We start from the raw sequence: 10,288 nt of genomic DNA, 5'->3' as shown, positions 1-10,288 counted from the left end.
CTCCGATCATCACCCTCACCGTCTCCGATCATCACCCTCACCGTCTCTGATCATCACCCTCACCATCTCCGATCATCACCCTCACCGTCTCCGATCATCACCCTCACCATCTCCGATCATCACCCTCACCGTCTCCGATCATCCTCACCGTCTCCCATCACCCTCACCATCTCCGATCACCCTCACCGTCTCTGATCATCACCCTCACTGTCTCCGATCATCACCCTCACCGTCTCTGATCATCACCCTCACCGTCTCCAATCATCACCCTCACTGTCTCCGATCATCACCCTCACCGTCTCTGATCATCACCCTCACCGTCTCGAACCATCCTCACCATCTCCAATCAACCTCACTGTCTCCGAACACCAAAACCGTCTCCGATCATCACCCTCACCGTCTCCGATCATCACCCTCACCGTCTCCGATCATCCTCACCGTCTCTGATCATCCTCACCATCTCCGATCAACCTCACTGTCTCCGAACACCAAAACCGTCTCCGATCATCACCCTCACCGTCTCCGATCATCACCCTCACCGTCTCTGATCATCACCCTCACCATCTCCGATCATCCTCACCATCTCCGATCAACCTCACCATCTCCGATCAATCTCACCGTCTCCGAACACCAAAACCGTCTCCGATCATCACCCTCACCATCTCTGATCATCACCCTCACCGTCTCCGATCACCCTCACCGTCTCTGATCATCACCCTCACCATCTCCGATCATCCTCATCATCTCCGATCAACCTCACCATCTCCGATCAATCTCACCGTCTCCGAACACCAAAACCGTCTCCGATCATCACCCTCACCATCTCTGATCATCACCCTCACCGTCTCCGATCACCCTCACCGTCTCCGATCATCACCCTCACCGTCTCTGATCATCACCCTCACCGTCTCCGATCATCCTCACATTCTCCGATCACCCTCACCGTCTCCCATCACCCTCACCGTCTCCGATCACCCTCACCGTCTCCGATCACCCTCACCGTCTCCGATCATCACCCTGACCGTCTCTGATCATCACCCTCACCGTCTTTGATCATCACCCTCACCATCTCCGATCATCCTCACCATCTCCGATCAACCTCACCGTCTCCGAACACCAAAACCGTCTCCGATCATCACCCTCACCGTCTCTGATCATCACCCTCACCATCTCTGATCATCCTCACCGTCTCCGAACACCAAAACCGTCTCCGATCATCACCCTCACCGTCTCTGATCATCACCCTCACCGTCTCTGATCATCCTCACCATCTCCGATCATCACCCTCACCGTCTCTGATCATCACCCTCACCGTTTCTGATCATCCTCACCGTCTCCGAACACCAAAACCGTCTCCGATCATCACCCTCACCGTCTCTGATCATCACCCTCACCATCTCCGAACATCCTCACCATCTCCGATCAACCTCACCATCTCCGATCAACCTCACCGTCTCCGAACACCAAAACCGTCTCCGATCATCACCCTCACCGTCTCCGATCATCACCCTCACCGTCTCTGATCATCACCCTCACCGTCTCCGATCAACCTCACCGTCTCCGATCATCACCCTCACCGTCTCTGATCATCATCCTCACCGTCTCCAATCACCCTCACCGTCTCCGATCATCACCCTCACCGTCTCTGATCATCACCCTCACCGTCTCTGATCATCACCCTCACCGTTTCTGATCATCCTCACCGTCTCCGAACACCAAAACCGTCTCCGATCATCACCCTCACCGTCTCTGATCATCACCCTCACCATCTCCGATCATCCTCACCATCTCCGATCAACCTCACCATCTCCGATCAACCTCACCGTCTCCGAACACCAAAACCGTCTCCGATCATCACCCTCACCGTCTCCGATCATCACCCTCACCGTCTCTGATCATCACCCTCACCGTCTCCGATCACCCTCACCGTCTCTGATCATCACCCTCACCGTCTCCCATCACCCTCACCGTCTCCGATCATCACCCTCACCGTCTCTGATCATCACCCTCACCATCTCCGATCATCCTCACCATCTCCGATCAACCTCACCATCTCCGATCAACCTCACCGTCTCCGAACACCAAAACCGTCTCCGATCATCACCCTCACCGTCTCTGATCATCATCCTCACCGTCTCGAACCATCCTCACCATCTCCGATCAACCTCACCGTCTCCGATCATCCTCACCGTCTCCGAACACCAAAACCATCTCCGATCATCACCCTCACCGTCTCTGATCATCACCCTCACCGTTTCTGATCATCCTCACCGTCTCCGAACACCAAAACCGTCTCCGATCATCACCCTCACCGTCTCTGATCATCACCCTCACCATCTCCGATCATCCTCACCATCTCCGATCAACCTCACCATCTCCGATCAACCTCACCGTCTCCGAACACCAAAACCGTCTCCGATCATCACCCTCACCGTCTCTGATCATCACCCTCACCGTCTCCGATCACCCTCACCGTCTCTGATCATCACCCTCACCGTCTCCCATCACCCTCACCGTCTCCCATCACCCTCACCGTCTCCGATCACCCTCACCGTCTCCGATCATCACCCTCACCGTCTCTGATCATCACCCTCACCATCTCCGATCATCCTCACCATCTCCGATCAACCTCACCATCTCCGATCAACCTCACCGTCTCCGAACACCAAAACCGTCTCCGATCATCACCCTCACCGTCTCGAACCATCCTCACCATCTCCGATCAACCTCACCGTCTCCGAACACCAAAACCGTCTCTGATCATCACCCTCACCATCTCTGATCATCACCCTCACCGTCTCGAACCATCCTCACCATCTCCGATCAACCTCACCGTCTCCGAACACCAAAACCGTCTCTGATCATCACCCTCACCGTCTCTGATCATCATCCTCACCGTCTCCGATCATCACCCTCACCGTCTCCGATCACCCTCACCGTCTCCGATCATCACCCTCACCGTCTCTGATCATCCTCACCATCTCCGATCATCACCCTCACCGTCTCTGATCATCACCCTCACCGTTTCTGATCATCCTCACCGTATCCGATCAACCTCACCGTCTCCGATCACCCTCACCGTCTCTGATCATCACCCTCACCATCTCTGATCATCCTCACCGTCTCCGAACACCAAAACCGTCTCCGATCATCACCCTCACCGTCTCTGATCATCACCCTCACCGTTTCTGATCATCCTCACCGTCTCCGAACACCAAAACCGTCTCTGATCATCACCCTCACCATCTCCGATCATCCTCACCATCTCCGATCAACCTCACCATCTCCGATCATCCTCACCGTCTCCGAACACCAAAACCGTCTCCGATCATCACCCTCACCATCTCCGATCATCACCCTCACCGTCTCTGATCATCACCCTCACCGTTTCTGATCATCCTCACCGTCTCCGAACACCAAAACCGTCTCTGATCATCACCCTCACCATCTCCGATCATCCTCACCATCTCCGATCAACCTCACCATCTCCGATCATCCTCACCGTCTCCGAACACCAAAACCGTCTCCGATCATCACCCTCACCGTCTCTGATCATCCTCACCATCTCCAATCAACCTCACCATCTCCGATCATCCTCACCGTCTCCGAACACCAAAACCGTCTCCGATCATCACCCTCACCGTCTCTGATCATCACCCTCACCGTCTCTGATCATCACCCTCACCGTCTCTGATCATCCTCACCATCTCCGATCATCACCCTCACCGTCTCTGATCATCACCCTCACCGTTTCTGATCATCCTCACCGTCTCCGAACACCAAAACCGTCTCCGATCATCACCCTCACCGTCTCTGATCATCACCCTCACCATCTCCGATCATCCTCACCATCTCCGATCAACCTCACCATCTCCGATCAACCTCACCGTCTCCGAACACCAAAACCGTCTCCGATCATCACCCTCACCATCTCTGATCATCACCCTCACCGTCTCTGATCATCACCCTCACCATCTCTGATCATCACCCTCACCGTCTCTGATCATCACCCTCACCGTCTCCGATCACCCTCAGCGTCTCCGATCACCCTCACCGTCTCCCATCACCCTCACCGTCTCTGATCACCCTCACCGTCTCCGATCACCCTCACCGTCTCCGATCACCCTCACCGTCTCTGATCATCACCCTCACCGTCTCCGATCATCCTCACATTCTCCGATCACCCTCACCGTCTCCCATCACCCTCACCGTCTCCGATCATCACCCTCACCATCTCCGATCACCCTCACCGTCTCCGATCAACCTCACCGTCTCCGATCATCACCCTCACCGTCTCTGATCATCATCCTCACCGTCTCGAACCATCCTCACCATCTCCGATCAACCTCACCGTCTCCGAACACCAAAACCGTCTCTGATCATCACCCTCACCGTCTCTGATCATCACCCTCACCGTCTCTGATCATCCTCACCATCTCCGATCATCACCCTCACCATCTCTGATCATCACCCTCACCGTTTCTGATCATCCTCACCGTCTCCGAACACCAAAACCGTCTCCGATCATCACCCTCACCGTCTCTGATCATCACCCTCACCATCTCCGATCATCCTCACCATCTCCGATCAACCTCACCATCTCCGATCAACCTCACCGTCTCCGAACACCAAAACCGTCTCCGATCATCACCCTCACCGTCTCTGATCATCACCCTCACCGTCTCCGATCATCCTCACCGTCTCCCATCACCCTCACCGTCTCCGATCACCCTCACCGTCTCCGATCATCACCCTCACCGTCTCTGATCATCACCCTCACCATCTCCGATCATCCTCACCATCCCCCATCACCCTCACTGTCTCCGAACACCCTCACCGTCTCCGATCATCACCCTCACCGTCTCGAACCATCCTCACCATCTCCGATCAACCTCACCATCTCCGATCATCCTCACCGTCTCCGATCATCACCCTCACCGTCTCTGATCATCACCCTCACCATCTCTGATCATCCTCACCGTCTCCGAACACCAAAACCGTCTCCGATCATCACCCTCACCGTCTCTGATCATCACCCTCACCGTCTCTGATCATCCTCACCATCCCCCATCACCCTCACTGTCTCCGAACACCCTCACCGTCTCCGATCATCACCCTCACCGTCTCTGATCATCACCCTCACCATCTCCGATCATCACCCTCACCGTCTCCGATCATCATCCTCACCGTCTCGAACCATCCTCACCATCTCCGATCATCACCCTCACCGTCTCTGATCATCCTCACCGTCTCCGAACACCAAAACCGTCTCCGATCATCACCCTCACCGTCTCTGATCATCACCCTCACCATCTCCGATCATCACCCTCACCGTCTCCGATCATCATCCTCACCGTCTCGAACCATCCTCACCATCTCCGATCATCACCCTCACCGTTTCTGATCATCCTCACCGTCTCCGAACACCAAAACCGTCTCCGATCATCACCCTCACCGTCTCTGATCATCACCCTCACCATCTCCGATCATCCTCACCATCTCCGATCAACCTCACCATCTCCGATCATCACCCTCACCGTCTCTGATCATCACCCTCACCGTCTCTGATCATCACCCTCACCGTCTCGAACCATCCTCACCATCTCCGATCAACCTCACCGTCTCCGAACACCAAAATCGTCTCCGATCATCACCCTCACCGTCTCTGATCATCATCCTCACCGTCTCTGATCATCCTCACCGTCTCCGATCATCACCCTCACCGTCTCTGATCATCATCCTCACCGTCTCTGATCATCATCCTTACCGTCTCCGATCATCACCCTCACCGTCTCCGATCATCCTCACCGTCTCCGATCACCCTCACCGTCTCTGATCATCACCCTCACCGTCTCCGATCATCACCCTCACCATCTCCGATCATCACCCTCACCATCTCCGATCACCCTCACCGTCTCCCATCACCCTCACCGTCTCCGATCACCCTCACCGTCTCCGATCATCACCCTCACCATCTCCGATCATCACCCTCACCGTCTCCGATCACCCTCACCGTCTCCGATCATCACCCTCACCGTCTCCAATCATCACCCTCACCATCTCCGATCATCCTCACCACCTCCGATCAACCTCACCATCTCCGATCAACCTCACCGTCTCCGAACACCAAAACCGTCTCCGATCATCACCCTCACCGTCTCCGATCATCACCCTCACCGTCTCCGATCATCACCATCACCGTCTCTGATCACCCTCACCGTCTCCGATCACCCTCACCGTCTCCGATCATCACCCTCACCGTCTCTGATCATCACCCTCACCGTCTCTGATCACCCTCACCGTCTCCGATCACCCTCACCGTCTCCGATCATCACCCTCACCGTCTCTGATCACCCTCACCGTCTCTGATCACCCTCACCGTCTCCGATCACCCTCACCGTCTCCGATCATCACCCTCACCGTCTCCGATCATCACCCTCACCGTCTCTGATCACCCTCACCGTCTCCGATCACCCTCACCGTCTCCGATCATCACCCTCACCATCTCTGATCATCACCCTCACCATCTCCGATCATCCTCACCACCTCCGATCAACCTCACCATCTCCGATCAACCTCACCGTCTCCGAACACCAAAACCGTCTCCGATCATCACCCTCACCGTCTCTGATCATCATCCTCATCGTCTCGAACCATCCTCACCATCTCCGATCAACCTCACCGTCTCCGAACACCTAAACCGTCTCCGATCATCACCCTCACCGTCTCTGATCATCACCCTCACCGTCTCTGATCATCCTCACCGTCTCCGATCACCCTCACCGTCTCTGATCATCACCCTCACCGTCTCTGATCATCCTCACCATCTCCGATCAACCTCACCATCTCCGATCAACCTCACCGTCTCCGAACACCAAAACCGTCTCCGATCATCACCCTCACCGTCTCTGATCATCACCCTCACCGTCTCTGATCATCACCCTCACCGTCTCCGATCACCCTCACCGTCTCCGATCATCACCCTCACCGTCTCCGATCACCCTCACCGTCTCCGATCACCCTCACCGTCTCTGATCATCACCCTCACCGTCTCCGATCACCCTCACCGTCTCCGATCATCACCCTCACCGTCTCTGATCATCCTCACCGTCTCCGATCATCACCCTCACCGTCTCCGATCATCACCCTCACCGTCTCCGATCACCCTCACCGTCTCCGATCATCACCCTCACCGTTTCTGATCATCCTCACCGTCTCCGATCATCACCCTCACCGTCTCCGATCATCACCCTCACCGTCTCTGATCATCACCCTCACCATCTCCGATCATCCTCGCCATCTCCGATCAACCTCTCCATCTCCGATCAACCTCACCGTCTCCGAACACCAAAACCGTCTCCGATCATCACCCTCACCGTCTCTGATCATCATCCTCACCGTCTCCGATCATCACCCTCACCGTCTCCGATCATCCTCACCGTCTCCGATCACCCTCACCGTCTCTGATCTTCACCCTCACCGTCTCCGATCATCCTCACTGTCTCCGATCACCCTCACCGTCTCTGATCATCACCCTCACCGTCTCTGATCATCACCCTCACCGTCTCCGATCATCCTCACATTCTCCGATCATCCTCACCATCTCCGATCATCCTCACCGTCTCTGATCATCACCCTCACCGTCTCCGATCACCCTCACCGTCTCTGATCATCACCCTCACCGTCTCCGATCATCCTCACATTCTCCGATCATCCTCACCATCTCCGATCATCCTCACCGTCTCTGATCATCACCCTCACCGTCTCCGATCACCCTCACCGTCTCTGATCACCCTCACCGTCTCTGATCATCACCCTCACCGTCTCCGATCATCCTCACATTCTCCGATCATCCTCACCATCTCCGATCATCCTCACCGTCTCTGATCATCACCCTCACCGTCTCCGATCGTCACCCTCACCGTCTCCGATCACCCTCACCGTCTCCGATCATCATCATCATCAACCGTTCCACAAAAACCATCACCCACCATTCCAGGAAAACCCCACTCACGGTGTCACCAAATCCCACATCTACCGTACCATCAAAACCCTCACTCACCATTCCACCAAACCCTCACCCACTGTTCCATCAAAACCCTCACCCACTGTTCCACCAAAGTCCTTTCCCACTATTCCATCAAAACCCTCCCCACCGTACCATCAAAACCCTCACAAACCATTCCATCAAACCCCACACCCACCGTACCATCAAAACCCTCACAAACCATTCCATCAAACCCCACACCCACCGTACCATCAAAACCCTCACAAACCATTCCATCAAACCCCACACCTACCGTACCATCAAAACCCTCACAAAACATTCCATCAAAACCCTCACCCACCATTCCATCAAACTCCTCACCTACTGTTCCACCAAAATCCCCAGCCGCCATACCATTCACTGTCCCCCACCAAACCCTCTCCCGCGATTCAAATGTAACTCCCCATCCTCACCCTTGTGTTTTTCCTGCAATCCCTCCCCCACCACTCAAACCCCAACCCTTCACCCACCCTGCAATCCTGCCCCCATTATCAGTTCCTGATTTTCCCTACAATCCCTTGCTCATTTCGTATCCATCTTTGTCAAGTCAAGTTAAGTCACTTTTATTGTCATTTCGACTATAACTACTGGTACAGTACACAGTAAAAACGAGACAACGTTTTTCAGGACCATGGTGTTACATGACACAGTACAAAAACTAGACTGAACTACGTAAAAAACTACACTAGACTACAGACCTACCCAGGACTGCATAAAGTGCACAAAAACAGTGCAGGCATTACAATAAATAATAAACAGGACAACAGGGCAGTAAGGTGTCAGTCCAGGCTCTGGGTATTGAGGAGTCTGATAGCTTGGGGGCAGAAACTGTTACACAGTCTGGTCGTGAGAGCCCGAATGCTTCGGTGCCTTTTCCCAGACGGCAGGAGGGAGAAGAGTTTGTATGAGGGGTGCGTGGGGTCCTTCATAATGCTGTTCGCTTTGCGGATGCAGTGTGTGGTGTAAATGTCCGTGATGGCGGGAAGAGAGACCCCAATGATCTTCTCAGCTGACCTCACTATCCGCTGCAGGGTCTTGCGATCCGAGACGGTGCGATTTCCAAACCAGGTAGTGATGCAACTGCTCAGGATGCTGTCAATACAACCCCTGTAGAAGGTGATGAGGATGGGGGGTGGGAGATGGACTTTCCTCAGCCTTCACAGAAAGTAGAGACGCTGCTGGGCTTTCTCTGCTGTGGAGCTGGTGTTGAGAGACCAGGTGAGATTCTCCGCCAGGCGAACACCAAGAAATTTGGTGCTCTTTACGATCTCTGTTCAGCAGGGAGTGCTCCTGAAGTCAACAACCATCTCTTTTGTTTTGTTTTGACTGAATCATATTTGAAGACCCCCCCCCCCCCACCCCAGCAGTCGAGTTCTGCTGACGGGACAGTGCCCCTGTTCCTCGTCTCTGACCCGATGATACCCCCTTTGTCAAATGGATTTCCAAACAGTGACTTCTCAATAATAAAATTCATCCCTTAGCTTTTTCCTGCCAGAACGCACAGTGTTATATTTCCCCCACCCGACCTCTGGTTGAGCGTCTTGCTCCTGCCCGCCTGTCTCACCCACAGATCTCACAACCCGGCCTTTGTGCAGATCACTGTAGAGGTTGTCACTGGTCACTCATAATGGCTCCCCGGGCGGAAAAGGCTCGGCCAACTTTTGTAGGATTATTTATTTCTTGAGATGCAGACCCTTCCGACCCAGCAAGCCCTCCGATCATGGGGCAATTCGCAATCGCCCACTGACCGCCCAACCGGTTCGTCTGCGGACTGCGGGAGGAATTCGCGGCGCCCGGTGTAAACTCGCGTGGGTCACGGGGAGAAAGTGCAAAAGTTTTACAGGAGAGTTCAGAATTGAACTCCTGAACTCTGAAAACTCTGAGGGTTTTGATGTTACGGTGGGAGTGGGGTTTGATGAAATGGTTTGTGAGGGATTTGATGGTACAGTGGGGGAGGGTTTTGATGGAATGGTTTGTGAGGGATTTGATGGTACGGTGGGAGTGGGGTTTGATGAAATGGTTTGTGAGGGATTTGATGGTACAGTGGGGGAGGGTTTTGATGGAATGGTTTGTGAGGGATGATGGTACGGTGGGAGTGGGGTTTGATGAAATGGTTTGTGAGGGATTTGATGGTACGGTGGGAGTGGGGTTTGATGAAATGGTTTGTGAGGGATTTGATGGTACAGTGGGGGAGGGTTTTGATGGAATGGTTTGTGAGGGATTTGATGGTACGGTGGGAGT

This window comes from Hemitrygon akajei, chromosome 26, assembly GCF_048418815.1.
Source record: "Hemitrygon akajei chromosome 26, sHemAka1.3, whole genome shotgun sequence".
NCBI lineage: Eukaryota > Metazoa > Chordata > Chondrichthyes > Myliobatiformes > Dasyatidae > Hemitrygon > Hemitrygon akajei.
The sequence above is the reverse complement of the archived record's forward strand: the minus strand, read 5'-3'. Positions refer to the sequence as shown.